General features: G+C 41.7%; 1 protein-coding gene across 3 annotated transcripts in view; it reads right to left on the bottom strand.

Annotated features, from left to right (window-relative positions):
* tsnare1 (T-SNARE Domain Containing 1) overlaps positions 1 to 20,085 on the bottom strand; it is a 753,673-nt gene that overhangs the window by 30,415 nt on the left and 703,173 nt on the right. The window contains exon 12 of one of the 3 annotated variants that reach the window (XM_059646376.1): positions 14,481 to 14,686. The exons of the other annotated variants lie outside the window; for them this stretch is intronic. The gene's annotated coding sequence lies outside the window, so the exon portion shown is untranslated. Of the gene's footprint in view, positions 1 to 14,480; positions 14,687 to 20,085 lie in introns of those variants that run through there. 3 annotated transcript variants of the gene reach the window in all.

Raw genomic sequence — 20,085 nt, 5'->3', positions numbered from 1 at the left:
CAAACTGAGTGAGCCTGGCAGATGTGGAGAGAAAGTGGATAAATGTGAGGTTATCCATTTTGGTAGCAGAAACAGAAAGAGAGATTAATACCTAAATGTGCATTCACATTAGGTGATGGTCATTATGATGCAATTGTACATAATAACTCAGTCATTGCCAATACGATTCTCTAAGCACAGGAAAGGCAAAAGTGCATTTGGTTTCCCCCCAAGCCCTCATGACTTTCCATTGTAAACCATTAAATCTACGAAAAAAAACTTGGTTGTGAAATCCACAGTATTATTATTAATTTTCATGTTTACAGATAATAACTTCTTTGATGTGCACCTCTTGTAATCACAGACGGTGTCTGACATCAGTGCTCTAAATGGTCTAAAGTAGCCAAGGGCAAAAATGCATATGGCTTTTTAATTTATTCTTGTTCCTGATCATTTCCCACTGCTGGGACTAAACACTCCGTACCTTTCAGCATGGCTTCAAGTATTAAAGGGAGTTTAGAATGAATCTTCCCGATTATCTTGACATAGCACCAAGCGATAATCTGGTGTTGACATCACATCTTCAAATGAATTTCTGTAGCTCTTCCATGCTGTTTTCATTAAATTAATAAACTTGGCTGAAAAGCCTAAGACTGCCAACACCACTAAGATGAATTGGTGAAGAAAAGATAACATGAACTAGGAAGGGCTTAGCCAATGCCCAATATGTGTTTTAATAGCAGGAAGTAGGAAAGATTAAATTAATTTTTTTTAATAGAATCCCTACAGAGTGGAAACAGGCCATTCAGCCCAACAAGTCCACACCCACCCTCTGAAGAGCATCCTACTCAGACCCATCCACCACCTTATCTCTGCAATCCTGCATTTCCCATGGCTAACACAGCAAATCCTTGAACACTATGGAAAATTTAGCATGGCTAATTCACCTAACATACACATCTTCAGACTATGGGAGGAAACTAGAGCACCCAATGGAAACCCATGCAGACATGGGGAGAATGTGTAAAGTCCACACAGCCAGTCACCTGAGGGTGAAATTGAACCCAGGTCCCTGGCACTGTGAGACAGCAATCCTAACCACTAAGCTGTATGTTGTTTTTGTGCTCTGTTATTTTGTAATCCAATGGGACAAAACTCTGGGCTGAGACAAATTGAAACATTCACTCATTATTAGGAAAAAAGGCAAGATCTATTCAAAAAAAAAACAAACATTTCATGGAAAAACTCAAACAATAACGTAATTTCATCAAGGCAGTCATAGCAAAAGTATGTCATACCCATTGCACCACAAAGCCTAAATCATCTTTATGGAATCAGAGAATCCACTGCGAAAACAGGCCATGTGACACATTGAGATAACAAAGTGTGGAGCTGGAAGAACACAGCAGGCCAAGCAGCATCTCAGGAACACAAAAGCTTTTGTGCTCCTAAGATGCTGCTTGGCCTGCTGTGTTCGTCCAGCTCCACACTTGGTTATCTCGGATTCTCTAGCATCTGCAGTTCCCATTATCTCTGATCACATTTGGCACATTGAGTCTGCACTGACCTTCCGATGAGCAACCCATCCAGACAAGACACCCTTTCACCCTATCCCTGTAATCCCTCTTTTATTCCCGTTCTGAGTGGAGTGGAAATCTACAACTAAATATGGAGGTGCAGGTATTTCATGTGATGTGTTTTAATTGTTATTCATCCGAAAGTTATAACAGGAATTCATATGGTATTGGTAAATCACAGTGATACAATATATAAATGTATTTCTTCAAAATTCACTCTCACATAAAGTTGTATCCACTGTCATTCATAGTCACAGGTGCCTGGAGTTACTAAATATACCTGGTCAGCAGAGAAAATGATCATTCATGAACAATAAAATTCCAGTCAGTCCTACTTTTGTCAGTTTTTGTGAATGCATTTCATTCGTATTCTCTGAAGAGTTCAGATCTTCCCATAACATATTTGTCAATTGGTATTGACATATTCCAGGAACACGTTCCTTCTCTGGGACCTATCATTCCTTTGTCCATGCTTGATTAGAGGAAGATGATTGTGTTTGTGTTTCAGATTCAATGTCTGAACAGAGTTGATTACTCCACGGTGTTTCAAGTTTTTCTTGCCCATTATTTGAGGCAATTGAAAGCTGCTTCATGTTCTGTGTCCCAGAATGACTGGATATTCTCAACTATGAGCTTGCATAGATGTTTACATTCTGATGACATACTGGGCGAGAACTTTAGTAAACAGTTCACCATTTCAACAAATTATTGCATTGTTTTTACATCTGTTCATCATTGCATTTCTACAACTACCTTGTCAGGATCTAGGTAGAATGCTTTTGTTGTCAGTAGATATTATACGATTGTACTATTAAATATCTAGATATTTTACTTTAGAGTTTAACTGCACATTTTTCCTTCCTGTTCTGATTCTTTTTCTAATCATTCTTTTTCATCTGCTGTTCTACACAGACTGCTACTTTTGCTTTTGGCTCCACATCTTCTGGCTATTCCTATGAATCTGTGAATATTTGTTGCTTTCCTTAGCTGCTTCAAGTTACAAAAATCTGCAGGGTTTCTCAACGAGAGAGCTTTTTTCTAACTTCAAGGTTTCTGAATAATTGGCATGGGTATTCCTCTCAGAATACCGCATGGCTGGGAGAACAAGCAGAGCCCGAGGAAGGCAGAACAAACTGCTGAAGAGGGGAAGAATTGCAGGAGACTGGCCAAGTGGAATTCACAGAAAAGAGCCTGCAATGTAGGCAGCCCCTTTCTCTCCAGTGCTATAAATGAAAATAAATTTGAATAAAGCCAGTATCAACTCCACATCCATCACTGTCACATCCCTCTCCACATTTATAAATATATTCATGCCATACTGCATCTGTGGATGAAGTACTAACTAGTGGTCCCTAATGGTACTATCCCAGTGGCTGCCGCATGCCTATTGCTGAACTTCAGTGGGAAAAAAACCGCAGGATGCTTTGGATGGCAATATCAAGCAGTTTTAATTCTTGAATGTCTGACTGCACAGCAAAGATGAAATGCTGGGTTGGGTGAAGATTAAAAATAGAAGCTCTATGAGGCTTATTGTCTCCTCTGATGCAGGAACTTTCAATTATGAGACTGTGTAATGTAAACTGCATTTATTAGTGTGGCAATGAGGCAGTGTCACCCAGCAGGTTAACTTGCAAGGTATGTCAAGCCATAATAGAGTTTGGATAATGCTGTGAACTTGATTGGACTGCAATAGAGAGAAGTTGGCAACTTCAAACTGCAGCATTTGGCATGACTGACTGCAGTCTGAGCCAGACACTTCACTATCATAGTCTTCTCACTGTTTTCTGCATTGTCAGGCCAACCTCCACTGCAAGGTATCTGAAAGAACATGGCTAAGGTTATAGCGATGGCAGGGAAGGGAGAAGAGAGGGAAGCAAGGAGGAGATTGAAAGTCAGCATAAGTTGGAGGAGAAAGTAGGATGAGAGAAAAATGATTAGGTATGATAGCACTTTTCTGATGAAGGGTCGAGGCCCGAAACGTCAGCTTTTGTGCTCCTAAGATGCTGCTTGGCCTGCTGTGTTCATCCAGCCCCACACTTTGTGTGGATTCTCCAGCATCTGCAGTTCCCACTATCTCTGAGGTGCGACAGCATGGTTGTCTTCAGTGGTTAGGGGGGGCATGGTTAGGGTAGCAGTGGTTAGCACTGCTGCTTCACATCACCAGGGGCCCATGTTCAATTCCACCCTCAGGTGAGTGTCTGTGTGGAGTTTGCAAATTCTCCCTGTGTCTGCATGATTTCCTCCGGGTGCCCCAGTTTCCTCCCATAGTCCAAAGGTGTGCAGGCTAGGTGGATTGGCCATGCAAAATTGGCTGCAGTCTTCAGGGATGTGTAGATTGTGTGGGTTATAGGGGAACGGGTCTGGGTGGGATGCTCTGAGGGTCAGTGTGGACTTGTTGGGCTGAATGTGATTCGATGAAACTTTACCTCTGGTCATGGCCTCATCAATGTCTATTCCCATATGGCCAGCACCATCACCTTTGGGGGTTATGACATATTATGGACCAGACCAGACCCTTTCAAAATATTTTGAGAAGGTAGACTGGACACAAACATTTTCTTACATCAATGGCGATTATGAAGTGTCTGTTCCCAATGTCATGCGACTGGCCAAATTAACTGACATTAATCAAAACACAATTTATTTAAACACTGTCGTTAAAATACAACCAAAGAAAGAGGAATTTAGAATAAATTAACTCTATTGGAAAACTTAACTGAATAATAGATACAGCATCTTTAACTAATTAACTGCTACACTATAGTAACATCTCATAAACACATTGATGAAAGAGAAAAGTTCAGACACAGATTTTCAAATGCAGCTTTCCCATCCAGGAGGAAAAAAACATCAAGAGTAAATTCAGAGAGAGCAGCTGCCAAGAGACATTCACTGAAGCTTCCAACTCTTTTGAGACCCCAATAGTTCCTGCTTAAAGCCAAACCTAAAAACTCAAAGAAACTCGAAAGCCTGGTTGTGAGAGCTGGCCACACCCAGGCTGCTTCCATTGTTCCAACATTGAAAATAAAACTCAAGGCCTCAGCGTTTTTTACATTCTTAGAGACAGCTCTTTACGTCTGCCTTACAATCACTTTTCAAAAAAAAAGGACAAAATAAACTCTGGAAAGCTACAACATTGGTGCAACATGTGGGTGCACCGAGTGCCCCTATAGTTTCTTCCTGCTGCTTGTGGTTATATGCCCATTTATCCTGCAAGGGAGAAGGTAAAAGTGTGCAATCTGTCCAGGTGATGTTGTTACAGTTCAATAGCTACAAGTGTGCAAGGCTGACAGCAGTACGACTGGTGTAAGGATGTAGTGTGAATGTTATGTGAGAAATTTGGTTGATAAGAGTTTATTTGTAGGTAAGTGCCTGCCTGCAGTGAATTGAGGAATGCATCTGAACATTTATTAACCTTAAGGTCATTCAACTCCTATCCACACTGCACCAGATCCACAAGCCTCAGCCACATTCCATGTTTATCTGCTCTCACCATCTTTGGAGGTTTTCCTGGCAGTCTGCAGTGTAGGAGATCTCTACTAGTTTCAACTTCTCCCGAGGCATCTAGCGTCATGTCTCAACAAACTTAGAAAATGGAAACTCCCATGCTGTATTGTCCTTGATAACAAAGTGTGGAACTGGATGAACACAGCAGGCCAAGCCGCATCTTAAGAGCACATGAGCTGACGTTTCGGGCCTAGACCCTTCATCAGAAAAGGGGGATGGGGAGAAGATTCGGAAATAAATAAGGAGAGAGGGAGAGGCAGACTGAAGACGGATACAGGAGAAGATAGGTGGAGATGAGAGTATGGGTGGGGAGGTAGGGAGGGGACAAGTCAGTCCGGGGAGGACGGACAGGTCAAGGGGGCGGGATGAGGTTAGTAGGTGGGAAATGGAGATACGGCTTGAGGTGGGAGGAGGGGATAGGTGAGAGGAAGAACAGGTTAGGGAGGCAGGGACGAGCTGGGCTGGTTTTGGGATGCAGTGGGGGAAGGGGAGATTTTGAAGCTGGTGAAATCCACATTGATACCATTGGGCTGCAGGGTTCCCAAGTGGAATATGAGTTGCTGTTCCGGCAACCTATGGGTGGCATCATTATGGCACTGCGGAAGGCCCAGGATGGACATGTCATCTAAGGAATAGGAGGGGGAGTTGAAATGGTTCACGACTGGGAGGTGCAGTTGTTTATTGCGAACCGAGCGGAGGTGTTCTGCAAAGCGGTCCCCAAGCCTCCGCTTGTTTTCCCCAATGTAGAGGAAGCCACACCGTGTACAGCGGATGCAGTATGCCACATGGCGGATGTGCAGGTGACCATCTGCTTGATGTGGAAAGTCATCTTGGGGCCTGGGATGGGGGTGAGGGAGGAGGTGTGAGGACAGGTGTAGCACTTCCTGCGGTTGCAGGGAAAGGTGTCGGGTGTGGTGGGGTTGAAGGGGAGTGTGGAGTGGAGACAGTGGTCTCTCCAGAAGGCAGACAAGGGTTGGGTTGGAAAAACGTCTTCAGTGATGGAGTCGGATTGTCGATGGTGGAAGTGTCGGAGGATGATGCATTGTATCCAGAGGTTAGTGGGGTGGTATGTGAGGACGAGGGGGATTCTCTTTTGACGGTTATTGCGGGGGCGGGGTGAACATAGAACGTAGAACATTACAGCACAGTACAGGCTCTTCGGCCCTCGATGTTGTGCCGACCTGTCATACTGATCTGAAGCCCATCTAACCTACACTATTCCATGTACGTCCATATGCGTATCCAATGACGACTTAAATGTACCTAAAGTTGGCGAATCTACTACCGTTGCAGGCAAAGCGTTCCATGCCCTTACTATTCTCTGAGTAAAGAAACTACCTCTGACATCTGTCCTATATCTTTCACCCCTCAATTTAAAGCTATGCCCCCTCGTGCTCGCCGTCACCATCCTAGGAAAAAGGCTCTCCCTATCCACCCTATCTAACCCTCTGATTATTTTATATGTTTCAATTAAGTCACCTCTCAACCTTCTTCTCGCTAATGAAAACAGCCTCAAGTCCCTCACCCTTTCCTCGTAAGACCTTCCCTCCATACTAGGCAACGACCTAGTAAATCTCCTTTGCACCCTTTCCAAAGCTTCCACATCCTTCTTATTATACGGTGACCAGAACTGTAAGCAATACTCCAAGTGCGGCCGCACCAGAGTTTTGTACAGCTGCAGCATAATGTGTGGGGGATGAGATGAGGGAAATGCAGGAGACTCGATCGAGGGTGTGCTCGACCTCTGTGGGGGGGGAGTTGCGGTCCTTGAAGAACGAGGACATCTGGGATTTGCGGGAGTGGAATGCCTCATCCTGGGAGCAGATGCAGCGGAGGCAGAGGAATTGGGAATAGGGGATGGAATTTTTGCAGAAAGGTGGGTGGGAGGAGGTTTATTCCAGGTAACTGTGGGAGTCGGTGGGCTTGAAATGGACATCAGTTTGTAGGTGGTTGCCTGAGATGGAGACTGAAAGGTCCAGGAAGGTCAGGGATGTCTTGGAGATGGCCTAGGTAAATTGAAGGTTGGAGTGGAAGGTGTTGGTGAAGTGGATGAACTGTTCGAGCTCCTCTTGGGAGCATGAGGCAGCGCCGATACAGTCATCAATGTAACAGAGGAAGAGGTGGGGTTTAGGGCGAGTGTAGGTGCAAAAGAGGGACTGTTCCACGTAACCTACAAAGAGGCAGGCATAGCTTGGGCCCATGCAGGTACCCACAGCCACCCCTTTGTCTGTAGGAAGTGGGAGGGATCGAAAGAGAAGTTGTTGAGGTTGAGGACAAGTTTGGCTTTGCTGTTTCTCAGGTCACAGACATTTCCTGAATGACTGCCAGCATCTGTCCCAGCCAGAAATCATATCCCTTTCAAATACGACAGACTAGCTTTAAAAAAAAACTTGGAAATTACCACGTTCGGCCTTTTAATTACACGTTTGGCCAATATTATTGCTAGTTATCAATCCAAACAGCAGACAGCAAGATGTTGACATGGTGTTTGCAATTTAAACAACAGACATGCATTAATTTCACAATTCCCACATGCTCTTGTTGGGCTCATCCAATTAGCTCCTTTTCTGGTTAATGTGTATGAATATTTTGACGTCTTCAACCTTTAATTTTCATAAGTAAAGAATATTTAAAGTGATAGGCATTTCACACTTTCCTGAGGTCCTGATTAACCAATATTTATTGATTTTAATAGTTAATCGATGATGGAATGCTGAATATAAATTTCAGCGCAACTTGATGGTGACACCATTTTGAGAATTGTTCAGACTATTACTATATAGACACAAACTTAATCATCATGATGAAGCTACCAATGATTTTAATTGTTTGATGAGGTGGAGTGCTCGAATATAATGTAATCAATCCCATTTATTGAGTTTCTCTAGATTGGTTCCACTTAAAAGTTTGAAATTATGATGTTTGGATTCATGCAAAATACACTTCATGGCTTTTAGCCTAGTTAGATAAGGTGACACTAAATGCACTATTTGCTTTTGGGTTTAAAGTTTTACATTTGTGTCCCATTTCAGAATTTTAACACAGTGCTGCAGTTCAGTAGTGCTGGCCTGCTCAGATGTGTTGTTAAACCAAGGCCCACTGCTATTCCAGATGGCACTACTTTGAAGAATAGGGTACTCAACGATGGGTGTTCTGATCAATAATTCTCCTTTAATCAGCAGCATTTGTATGAGCTGGCTGTGTACAAGTTGGTTCCTCCTACACTGCCGCAAAGCACTGACTATACTTCAACAATGCTTTACTGACTGTGAAGAGTTTTAAGACATCTTATGGTTGTGGAAGATGTTGAGAGAATGCAATTGTTTCTTTTTATTGACAACCAACGATTGAGAACGTGCATAATTGACAAAAAAAGTCATCCTGATTGCTGTATTATGCTGAAGTGATTTGATAATGTTGCCTTCTCACAATCGCTTGGTCAATCAACAATTAATTTAACTCCTGTCTCATCAGCAATCAGTAGCCAAAAAATGTCAGTCTGTTACACAAGTCAATGATACAAAGGATGACAATGTTATTCCTTCAAATCAGTTTGACTTGAGCTTATTTAGCTTTATAATCAGACCTCTTGGTTATTCTAATCTAACTTGACACAAAATATATCTTCACATCCACATTATTTATGCCCTCAAATATTTCATTTCTAACAAGACCACAACAGACTTTTTAATTTCACTTTGTATCACAGGTTAATTACTTGAATCCCTGAAAGATGTGGTGCAATTTTCTGTTCTGTTCTCTCAGTACAAAAGGAACCTATTGATTATTTACAGACTGTGCTTGATCAAGCATTTACGACTCTGTCCTTGATATACAGCATTCCTCGAATGGTTGTAAGATCCAATTCAATTTGATCATTACAGCACCCTAAATAGTATGTACGAGCTATATTTTTAAATATAATTTTCTATCATCATCAAATAGGAAGATTTCGTTTTTTTTCCTTTATCATTCATGGGGTGAGGGTGTTGCTGGCTAGGCAGCATTTATTGCCCAGAGGGCAGTTAAGAGTCAACCACATTACTGTGGGACTGGAGTCACATATAGGCCAGACCACCAATATTTTGGTGGAGTGGAATTACAAAATTTGACAACAGTCATTCTTACAGGTTTGATCATTTTCTCCTCTGACCACAAGACATGTGACAACACAATGCCAGAGAAGTTTCCTTCTCTAAAGCACATAGGTAAACCATATGGGTTTTTCCCCCAACTATCGACAATGGAGTCATGGTCATCATTAGATTCTTAATTGCAGATATTTATTGAATTCAAATACCACCATCTGCTGCAGTGGGATTTGAACCCATGTCCCCAGAGTGTGATTGGGGTCTCTGGATTAACAGTCCAGCGATAGTACCACTAGGCCATCATCTCCCCTTTATTCAACAACAACTTGGTATTTGTATCACAATTTTAACATGATGACGAGTTCTGGATGTGAGTTTGCTCGCTGAGCTGGAAACCTGAGCTACAAATCTTCTCAAAACTCGATGATGACGAGTCGAAAGCAATTCCTATTGCCTTATAAAATTTAAACACCAAGCCCAATAAAGCAATATTCAGCCAGGTAACCAAAACTTGTTTAGAAAGGTAAGTTTCATGGCACATTCTAAAGAAGAAAGAGAAATTGAGAGACAGTGAGAGAATTACTGAGCTTGGGAGAAGATAGCTGATGGTGATGTTCAAGAAACCAGACTTAGATGAGCATGAATATTTCAACGGACTTTCGATTGGAGGAGGTTACAGAGAGTGACCAGGCCATAGATGGATTGGAAAATATGGATGAGAACTTTAACAATCAAGGTATTGTTTAATTTGGAGCGAATGTAGGTTGTGAGTCAGGGTGATAGGCAAATGGGACTTGCTACAAGTAAAAACATGGACCACAATGTTTTAAACAGTTGCAGTTTGAGAGAGACAGAGAGAATGTAGGAGGTCAGCAAGATGTGCACAATAGTCAACTGCAGAGGTAACAAGGTATGAATGAGAGTTTCAGCTCCAGAAAAGCTGACACAAGAAATTGTTCATTGAAGTTACAGGATAGAAATAGGCTTAGTGATGGCATAAATATATGGTTTGAAAATGGCACCATTTCCCAGCAATTCAAATATTAACACTGCAGCGTGTGGAAAGACAGAATCCGAGAAAGGGACATTAATCACAGACTGGGAACTCAAAGCAGTTAGGATCGGGCCAGTTTAGGGTCACTCAGTTACAGGGAGTAGGATGGAGAAGTTGGATAGAGGCAACAACAGAAGGCTGTTGCTTTGATCTTTTCAATATATAATGAAAAGGAATCCTCCTCATCAAATAATAAATGACAAATAAGCAGTCTGATAGCTAAACACCAACAGACAAGTCAAGATATGATGGTGAGGTCGGGAGATGATGGGAACAGTTAGAGAGAAGGTGGCATATGCATTTAAGGGCTGCTAGCAGTTCAACATTACTGGATATTTTGGTGGAGTGGAATTACAAAATTTGCCTCCAGTCATTCTGACAGGTTCAATCATTTTCTCCTCTGACCACAAGACATCTGACAACACAATGCCAGATTGTATGAAATCTGATCACACACCAAAGCAAATTTCATACATTGTGTATGTCATGTAATAACCATCTTGAATAAACAGAATCTAACCATCTCTTCTTGGCAGTCAATATTACCATCAGTGAATATGGCGGTGAGAGAGATGCACTCGCCATAGATGAGCAATTTGAAGTGTAGCTATAGGAATAGGTCAGAGGCTTAAAATTCTGCGAATAGCAACTCTCTTCCTTGCTTCATAATACTGTCAAATATCTACAAGTCACAAATCAGGAATGTAATGGAAAACTCTCCACTTGCCTGGACACCATACAGGGCAAACAGCTTTACTTGATTGTGACCCAAACACAATTCTGATTATTCTCTCTCCTTCATCCTGATGCACAACGGTAACTGTATATATTATGTACAAGTAGTTCTGGAGCAACATATCAAGCTATTTTTAATTTCCAAAAAAAAGCATATGAAATTGGGGATGATCAGCAAGAAGGACAATAAAGTTGTGCTCGTATAGCACCTTTAACATGATGAAATGCCCAATGTCCTTCACAGGAACATCCTTAAAACAAATCACGACACTGTGCCACATTTTTAGGTCAATGAATAAAAGCTTAATCAAATGTGTAAGGCTTTAAAGAGGTTTAGAAAGAGGACCTGACCAGCTGAAGGCACTGCCAGCCATACTGCACAAGTAAAATTGGAATGCCTTAGTGAACAGAAATAGATTGCAGATATCTCAGAGATGTGTTAGGCTGAAATATATCACAGAGCCATGGATTCAAAGCAAGAACGAGAATTTCGGAATTAAAGCATAAGGTGTAACTTTGTGACACAGGTTGATGTGAGGTTGGAGACAGAGGGTAGGGATAAAGGGAAGACTCTCTGATTGACAGGATATGACAAGCGTGTTTGTCATGGCAACAACATCTAACCAATTCTTATTGACTTAGCTCATTGGCTTTTCTAATCATTTTAACCAGGACAAAATCTTGCACTGTGGGCTGAATCCTTATTTTAGGTATTTTTAAGATTGATTTAGTGAATGCAATTCCCTGGAAGAAAGTGATCACCCCTTCATTTACTAAATTTAAGACAATTAGTCTGCCTTCTAATCTACAGATGAAATACTCCTCAGCAATGTTTGGCATTGGTTACTCACTCTCTGCAAAAGCACAAGGTATGGCCAGGTAAATTTTTTCCTTTTCCTTTAGGTCAATAGTTTCTAAAGGGGTAGTAAAGCAGTGAAGAGGCTCCGGCTTGTCCTAAGCACATTTTGTAAGGACCACAAGTCCAATCCCTGCTAATCAACAGATGAAGCTCATAAAGTGGAACTTGTTAAAAATTTCCTGGATTTCCCATTCTGTGATCCAAAGGATGTCTGATAGTAGATCTTGCTCAGGACATTTGCTCTATGTATATGACCCTGAATTGGAAGGTGGCTGTGAGGTGGAGAGAGGGCAGTAATAAGGAATGACTGAGGAGAATTCTGGGAGAAGTCAGCTTGCTCACCAAAACTTAGAAGGGAATCATGATGAACTTGGTGCTCAACAGAGCACCCAACAGGGGCCGGTAGTGAGAAGTAACTGAGCAGGATTCTGGGAGAAATTTATCCTTCATACCAGGCTATAGCAGGAGTGACCATTCCCAGCCCTGTGCCATACTATTTTAAACCCTCTTGAGTGGCACTAGCACATCTGCCCTCCATGATATTGATGCCCCTCCAGTTTAGGGGCAACTTGTACTTTTTGTACACATCCCTCCTGCCACGGATGTGATCCCAATGATCCAAATATCGGAAATCTTTTAAACCAGTTCTTTAGCCACACAGTCAACGATATTAGCTTCTTCTGCCTGGCCTCACTGACACAGGGAGAGGGTCTGTGGGGTTGAAGTGTGGGTTTTGGTGAATGTCACACTTTGCTGACAAGACCGAACAGCGTTAAGGTATGGCCAGGTAAATTTTTTCCTTTTCCTTTAGATCAATAGTTTCTAAAGGGGTAGTAAAGCAGTGAAGTGGTACGCTCCTCCTGGAAGATTTAGGCGATCATGGAGGAGTCAAACGTCCCTGACAACTGTACTTGCCGGAAGGGTGTCCACCTGCAGCACCCCTCAGACTGCATGGATTGGTCAGAGCAGCAAGTGGCCTCACTGAGGAGCACACAGAATGCAGAAAGTTTTTATAGATAGCAGTTTCGTGGATGTGGTCACATCAAAGGTTTAGATGGGTAACTACCAGGAGAGGCACACAAATAGCGCAGCTATTTCCCTCTCAAACAGGTATACCATTTTGGATACTGTTGGTTGTTGTTGGTTTGGGGGGGCGCGGTGATGGGGTTCACCTCTCTGGATAAAGCAGCAGCCACATCTGTGGCATGCGATAGCACTGTCTTGCAGCGAGGAGGGTCAAGATGTTGGTGAGGGTAGTTCGTGATAAGTATAGTCAGGGACACTGACAGATGTTTCTGCAGCTGCGAGTCAGATTCCACAATGGTGTGCTTCCTCCCCAGTGCCAGGGTCAAGGGTGTCTGTGAGCAGGTACAGGATATTCTGAGAGCACAGAGTAAGCAGCCAGAGGTCATTGTCCACATCGGTACTAAAAGCAGAGACAGGAAAGGAGATGAGGTCCTGCAAAAGGAAGGCAGGTAGTTAGGTAGAAAGTTGAAAAACAGGACTTCTAGAGTTGTAATCTTGGGTTTACTCCCTGTGTCAATGAGGCCAGGCAGAAGAAGAAAATACAGTTGAGCACTTGGCTGAAGAACTGGTTTAAAAGGAAAGGTTTCAGATATCTGGATCATTGGGATCGCTTCCAGGGCAGGAGGACAGATTGCCCCTAAACCAGAGGGGCACCAGTATCCTGGAGAGCAGATTTGCTAGTGCCACTCAAGAGGGTTTAAACTTGTATGGCATGGGGTTGGGAACCAGATCAATAGGTCATCATGTGATGTGTTTGAGGAGAACTGAGATGTTAAATCAAGTAAGTCTCGTAGGAAGAATAGGCAGGGACGGGTTCATGGTGGGCCGGGCAGTCTGAAATGTATTAATATTAATTCAAGGAGTATAACAGACAAGGTAGATGAGCTGAGACCCTGGATTAGTTCACGGGACTATGATGTGGTAGCCAATACAGTAACACAATTGAGAGAAGAGCAGGACTGGCATCTCAATGTTTCAGGGTTTAGCTGTTCCATGTGAGATACAGAGCAATGTGAAAGGAGGAGGGGAGTTGCATTACTGATTAAAAAGACTGTCACAACTGTACCAAGGGAGAGCGTCTTGGAGAGCTCATCCACTGACGTCATATGAGTGAAAGTCAGGAATAACATGATGGGTTATACTATAGGCTACCCATAGCCGGTGGGAGATAGAAGAACAGATATGTATATAAATGCAAGAGGAAAGTATACAGCAAATGATACAACCCTTAAGAGCTCTGATGTCTCAAGGGATCTTGGACTCCAAGTGCATGGTTCCCTAAAAATGGCAATGCAAGGAGCTAAGGTGGTAAAAGAAGGCATATGGCATACCTGCCTTCATTGGTCGGGGCAGTGAGTGTTAAAGTTGGAAAGATGCAAAAATGACAGGATTTTTTGCACGGTGATTTTTAACATCAAGGTAGATAGATCACCAGTACTTGATGCAATTGATCTCAGGATACTGAGGGAGGGAAGCAGGGAGATTGCTAGACAGGTGCAAAATAGCCAGCTACAGTGTACAATAGGGTGGGTGCTGAAACATGGAGCATTCAGGTAACAGTGCTCCCATATTAGTCAGTGAAAACCAATTCTCAGAAGAGAGCAAAAATCACAAGAGCCACCAGAATAGATAATAATTTGAACTTTATTAGCGTTACCCATTTGCGATAGAAAATCTACCTATTAAATTTGAGTCTATAGTTGTGTGCTATTCTTGATGTTTGTTTGTTTGAAGGTGTATGTTACCAGTAGACTGCTCTTATATTGGCAATATTTTTGTGGTTGTGATTTGCATCATTCCATTTGATTTATTCTTTTTTGATGAGTTGGAGAACTAGAAAGGATAAAACTGGAAAATCCTGAAAAGAAAACAGAGGCATGGAATTAGTTTGCCACTTCCAGCTTTATGTGACCATACTTTAGAATATTGAGACCACACCTGAAGTCCTGTGTAGTTTTAATCTCCTTACCTAAGGGTAAGACATATTGTCTTGGAGGAAGTCCAGCAAAGGCTGATGGAGTGAAAGGATGGTCCTATGAGGAGAGATTGAGTAGGCTAGGCCTGTAGTCCTTAGAATTTCTGAAAATGAGAGGTGATAGCATCGAAACAAAGAAAAGTTCCCAAGAGGCTAGATAAGGTAGATGCTGGGGGGCTATTTTTCTAGATTTAGGGACTGCATGTTGGAATAAAGAGTTTTAGACTTAACAAACAAAAAGAAACTGAAGGTCTCTGGAATTTTCTAACCTGGAGTGCACTGTGAATGCTGAGTCAACGCAATGATTGATAATTCCTCTGGTATTGAAAAATGCAAGAAATATAGGGATAGTGGAATTGAGACAGATGGCCAAAACTGTGTTGAATGGCAAAGCAAACCCAAGGTCTGAATGATCTAATCCTATTTCTTGTGTTCTCATATAATAGCAGATTTGTCATTTAAATAGGCAGTTCTGCTATGTCTTGGGCATTTTTTGGATTTCTTTTCGTCATTTGTATTCCAAATGTTTGCTGAAATCGGAAGATCTGAGATGAGGAAAGCTCCATTGTTCACTGTGGAGACTGTTCATTGCATGTTTAAGCCTATACAGCTGAGAAGAACACAGCACTACAAATAAGGGACAAAATGCGGAGGCTGTTGCAGGAGCAGAATAGAAAATATAGATAACAAAAGTGGAAAAAAATCATTTTCTATGAAGAAAACATGAAAAACCCAGTCAAAAACATAAAGACAAATAAACAACATAAATTTTATTCATATTATCCCATTTGGAAGTAATATAATGGCCTAAAACTTGAGGGGAAAGTTAAAATGGAGTATGAATTGTGCAAGATAAAAATCAGCTAACAAACTCAAAGATCTCAGAGATCTCGCTGATGGAAGGGTCTAGGCCCGAAGCATCAGCTTTTGTGCTCCTGAGCTGCTGCTTGGCCTGCTGTGTTCATCCAGCTTCACACTTTGTGATCTCAGAGTTATACTGTGATTTGCAAATCTCTAGAAATTTCTGGCCAAGTTACTTCATTCCATTATAATAAAATGTGAGGCTGGATGAACACAGCAGGCCAAGCAGCATCTCAGGAGCACAAAAGCTTTTGTGCTCCTGAGATGCTGCTTGGCCTGCTGTGTTCATCCAGCCTCACATTTTATTATCTTGGAATCTCCAGCATCTGCAGTCCCCATTATCTCTGATATTACTTCATTCCATTGTTCACTTCATACAGCGGCACCTTGTTGCTTTAACAACTTGTTAGATTTGTATATTATTGTGCTTCAAACAAACCGCAGAAATTCACTCTTTTAACAATGTGATAACTCATCAGATGAAGGGTCTAGGCCCAAAACAGCAGCTTTTGTGCTCCTAAGATGCTGCCTGGCCTGCTGTGTTCATCCAGCTCCACACTTTATTATCACTAAAACTGTGTGGTCTTGTTACTTCAAGTTGAGAATTGTTTGTCAAAAAATTCAAGTCCACAGAGTTAAATTTTGAAATTTATACTAATTTTTCTCACTTCCTAATTGTGTTTCTTTTCTTTTGACCTTCTTAAAATGGTTTTCCCCCTCTCTCAAATGCTCCCATCTTGAGAAGCAGTGGGGAGGGTAACAGAAAGGGAACATTATTAGTTGGGTTAGCATTGGGAGATACTGCTGTGATCACATGGGTGTTAATATGTTTGTCTGGCAAGGGTCAAGATTCAGGTTCCCATCCTGCCACCAGAGGCCGTCAAGTAGTTAATGAACACCAGTGAAAGGGTCTTTTTTTGCCAACACAGCGCTGCTGAAGGGGCCAAGGCTGCTGGTGGCACAGCAGTCCAGAAATCTAGAAACCATAGACAAAGTAGATTAGATTTGGGGTGGTGGTCACGGAGTAAAGAAACATTCTTTGTTCACATTCTTCTCTGTCTCTTCTCCCTGGTTGCTAGAGACCATGAACAAAATATATACTATGATAACACAATTCAATAAAGTACAGGAACAGGCCCTTTGGTCCACCCAGCCTGCAATGATTCGAACCCTTATTTAGGCCCACTACTTACTGCCCACGTGTGATTTCTATACCTCTGTTCACTTCCCGTTCATATGTCTAAAAGATACATCTTAAATGTTGCTAACATGCTGCTCCAAGGAGCTTCCACCACCTCCACTGACAGTGTGTTCTAGGCACTCACCACCTTCTATGTGAAAACATTTTTCTGCACTTCTCTGCTAAACTTTCCCTCTCTCACCTTGAAACTGCGCCGTCTTGTAGTGACCTTTCCATCCTGGGAAACCATCTCTGACTATCCACCCTAACTGTGCTTATCATAAATTGGTAGAACTCAATCACGTCATCCCTCAGCCTCTATCTTTTCAATGAAAACAACCTGAGTTCATCTAACCTCTCCTCATAACGAGGTAAACCCTCATTACCCACTCTCCAAAGTATCAATATTCTTCTAGCAGCATGGTGACCAGAACTGCATGCAAAATTCCATGTATCCTAACTAAATACAAGATAAGTCATGGAGTTGGGAGAATTGATTGCTTGCCGACACTCCAATTACTTGGAATTGTTCACATTATGGTTGGTAGCAGCCAGCAAAGTAACCTCACTTGGCAGCACTGTAGTTATGTTGTTGAATTAATCCAGAGGTCTCGTTTAATAACAGAGAGCATGAGTTCAAATCCCAAACTGGTCTTTTCAGGTTGTCTTGCAAGCTTGCAAATTGCCCTGTCTTTAAGATTGGGAGGGAGAGATAAAATATTTAAGTATAACTCTGCTAATTTAACAACAATTGTAGGGAAGTTATTGGAATCTATCCCTACAATAGTGATTGAAAATGTGGACAACATACCAAACAGCATCAGAATATATTTATTGATTGTAATTGTTGTCTTGTTTTCAGTAAGGCAGACTTAGACCCAACCTAGTAGTGTATTTCAAAGGTTCTTGCGGTGCAGTAGTGGCCCTATCGCTTAGCCAGGAGGCCAATGTTCATGTTCCACCTGCTCCAGAAGTGTGTAATAACACACCTAAACTCAGCGCTGAAAAGTATTTGTAACCTGTTAAAAGTTGAAAGGCAGAAAGCAGAGGCAAAGGGAATACTGACATGAATGAAGTCAACATCATACAAAGGTAAAATATCACAGAAGATGAGAAATTAGGACTGTAAATGTTGAAAATACTCAGCTGATTGGGTAACATTTGTGGAGAGCGAAAAGCAGAGTAAATATTTCAGTTCTGCTCTGATGAAGAATCACTTGAAACATTTACACTATTTCGCTTCCCACAGATATCACCCAACCCTCTGAATGTCTCTAGTACTATTTTGTTCTTGTGAAATCTGTACTGGGACTTACAGCCTTTTTACCAATGTATTAGCAATGACATTTTTATGTAGCACGTTCAGCATAATGAAACATCCTAACATGCTTCAGAAAAGCATTAACAAAACAGACATCCAGCCAAATTCAGAGAAAATAAGGCAAATATTTCTCAAAGATGCAGGTTTTAAGGAGTGACTTTAATAGGAATGCAAGAAAGAGAGGGAATTCAGAGCAGGAGCTTCAACAATGGAGGGATAACTATAACTGGAGATATGCAAGAGGCTAGAAATTGAAGAGCATTGATATCTCAGAGTACTGTGGCACTGAAGGAGATTGCAGTAGACAGAGAGGGATTTGAGACCATGGGTAAAAAATTTTAGTCAAGATGCGAATCAATATAGGGATATGGGGATATGGGAATGGGATTGGTTGCCAGTAACAAGCAGGAGAATTTTGCAATGACCTCGGGCTTAGAGAAGGGCAAATTTGTGACACCAGTCATGTGCATTTTGGAATCATCGAGTGTAGAGCTAAAAAAGGTATGAATGTGGATTTTAGCAAGCAGCAAATGAACTGAGTCAGTCACAGGCGAATGATGTTATATAGTTGAATACAGGCAGTCCTAGAGGTGATGTGGGTGATGTTGGAAGGTCATCTTAGCATCAAAAGTAACACAACTTTATAATTAATAGCTTAATCTTGGCATGGTGCCAAGGAGAAAGATGAATTTGGTACCTTGGGAATGGTGTTTGAAGTGGGGACAAAAGCAGAAGTTTCAGTCTTCCCAATATTTAATAGCTGGGCATTTCTTCTTATCCAATCCTAGACGCTGTCTGAGCATTTTGATGTTTTAGTAACAGTGGAGAAGAGGAGAGAAGTAGCGAGGTAGTGCTGGGTGTCATTAGTGCACCTAAGAATATTAATGCTGAGCTTTCAAATAAATTTGCCAAAAATCAAAAGTGGGAGATGGGGAACAGGTGGCAAATTGACATTACTACTGGGCTACTAACTCAGAGACCAAGGCAAGCAAACTGGTGACATGGGATGAAATTCCAACATCGAATCTGGAGGAATTCAAATTCAATCAATACATCTGGAATTTAAGTTTAGCCTCAGTTATAGTGACTGTGATAACTAACATTAATTGTTTTAAAAACTCATTTGGTTTACAACGTACTTTAGGGAAGAAAACGCACTGCTTTTACCTGGTCTGGCCTACGTGTGACTGCAGGCTGACCCTCTGACCTTTAATGCCCTCTGGAATTGCCTTGTAAGCGGCACAGGTCAAGGTCAATCTGGAATGGGTGAGAAATACTGGTGTTGCCAGAAACACATATGAGAGACAAGGACAGACCCTCGAGGGCAATCTAAAGTAATATGCATTTATGAAGGCGTGGGAAATTGCATATTCACATGTATAGAAGATGGCAAGCGTCCACATTGAGAAAGCATTCAGTCAGTGTGCACAGGCACAAAAAGTAACTGACACAGCTCATTGAATGTTGCCATTTATCAAAGTCAGCTGGAATGTAAAGGGGAGGGAGTTATCCCTTTGTTGTCCATAGTCTTAGTTGGACCTCACTAAGCATCATTGGGCAACAAACATCAGGACGATTCTGTTAATTCCATTTAGGTGTACATCAGATCCAGAAGAATTACATACATTCACAATAGATCAAATTATGAGGGTATGTTGAATACCTAAACCTTGAATTCTTTTGCATTTAGAATGCTTTAAGGCGATCGGATCAACGTATTTAAAGTGATGGAGGGAATCAATTTGACAGATACTTAGAAATAATTTCTTCTGGTGGGGGAATCCAAAATAACAGGGCACAGTTTTCAAATGAAAGTTGGGCTGTCTAGGAGTATCAAGGCAACAATTTTCTACACAAAGCATGATGGACATCTGGAATTTTCTCTGCCAAAATGTTATGCATACTGGGCCAATTTATAAT

The sequence above is a fragment of the Stegostoma tigrinum genome, chromosome 5, assembly GCF_030684315.1.
Source record: "Stegostoma tigrinum isolate sSteTig4 chromosome 5, sSteTig4.hap1, whole genome shotgun sequence".
Taxonomy (NCBI): Eukaryota; Metazoa; Chordata; class Chondrichthyes; order Orectolobiformes; family Stegostomatidae; genus Stegostoma; species Stegostoma tigrinum.
This window is presented reverse-complemented; position numbering and strand designations above follow the sequence as displayed.